Here is a 2,009-nt window from a genome sequence, read left to right as displayed (position 1 = left end):
TTTATGTATGTATATTTATATTTGTATATATATATATATATATATATATATATATATATATATACATATATATGTATACACATATATACATATATATATGTATAGATATATATATATACATATATATATATATATATATATATATATATATATATATATATATATATATATATGTATATATATATATATATATATATATATATATAAATGTATATGTATGTATATGTATATTATATATATATATATATATACATATATATACATATATATATATATACATATGCATATATATATATATATATATATATATATATATATATATATATATATATGTATATATATATATATATGTATATATATATATATATATGTATATATATATATATATATATATATATATATGTATGTATATGTATATTATATATATATATATATATATATATATATATATATACATATGCATATATATATATATATATATATATATATATATATATATATATACATATACATATACATGTACATACATACACATAATATATATATATACATATATATATATATATATATATATATATATATATATATATATATATATATATACATATATATATATATATACATATATATACACATTATATATATATATGTATATATGTATACATATGTATATATATATGTGCATATATGTATATATATATGTATATATATATGTGTATATATATGTGTGTATGTATGTGTGTCTATACCCCCCACCTACCCAAAAACATACATACATACATACATACATACATATATTATGATAAACTTGTCGATGCTAATGATAATGAAACACATAAAAAAAATATTAATGACGGTGATAACGATGGAGATGATAGGAGAACTTTGATGAAGGTAAACTTTCCTGTAATATTTGTCTCCCTCCTTATCAGTACAGCGCACACACTAAAGCTGATGTCAATTTTTCTTCTCCCAGCCACCTCGTACCTTCTTTATTTTTAGGTGTTTGAAGTCATTAACACGAACGAAAAATAAATAAATAGATAGATAGACTGATAGACTTACAGAGAAATGTAGATAAATAGATAGATAGACTAATAGACTTACAGAGAAATATAGATAAATAGATAGATAGACTGATAGACTTACAGAGAAATATAGATAAATAGATAGATAGACTGATAGACTTACAGAGAAATATAGATAAATAGATAGATAGATAGACTGATAGACTTACATATAGAAACAAAGGCATTTCTTTAATAAGGGAAAAACTAGTAAGAACCCACCATTATTGTAAAAGAACGTCTATTATTACCACAGTTACGAACTTATCTTCTTACAGGATATATAACGAACAAAATCTTTGAATAAACTTCCTATAAATTAGGGGTTCTTAACAACGGGGTCCACGAATGGGTTTCAAAGGGTCTTTAATGATCAAGTAAGAATTTAAACTTATTTGCATTTCAAGAATATAATGAGTGGTCATTAATTTTTCTTTTTTTTAAAAGATTGTTTGATGATAGTTTATGTATCTCATGTATGCATGAAATCATCAAATCAACAAACTAATTCAATTATCCACATTACATGCAAAGTTTATGTGAATATCTCTGGGGAAAGGGTTCATACCTTTCATAAGATTCTTTAAGGGGCCCATGAATCTCAAACGGTTAAGAACTACTATTAAATATGTTTACTTGTATTGGAGATAAAAAATATTTATAAGGAAGAAAATCACATACGTAAATATAACTCATTAATATAAACTCATACTGAGGACTTGTGTGACAGCCCTTCTTTCATCTGCTTATTAATTTATATGCTAAACCGGCTTATGTGCCCATCTTTTTTAATTGCTTTTCATTTCTGTTTCATTGTGTGTGTGTGTGTGTGTGTGTGTGTGTGTGTGTGTGTGTGTGTGTGTGTGTGTGTGTGTGTGTGTGTGTGTGTGTGTGTGTGTGTGTGTGTGTGTGTATGTGTGTATGTGTGTATGTGTGTGTGTG

The sequence above is a fragment of the Penaeus vannamei genome, chromosome 29, assembly GCF_042767895.1.
Source record: "Penaeus vannamei isolate JL-2024 chromosome 29, ASM4276789v1, whole genome shotgun sequence".
NCBI classification, from domain to species: Eukaryota; Metazoa; Arthropoda; class Malacostraca; order Decapoda; family Penaeidae; genus Penaeus; species Penaeus vannamei.
The sequence above is the reverse complement of the archived record's forward strand: the minus strand, read 5'-3'. Positions refer to the sequence as shown.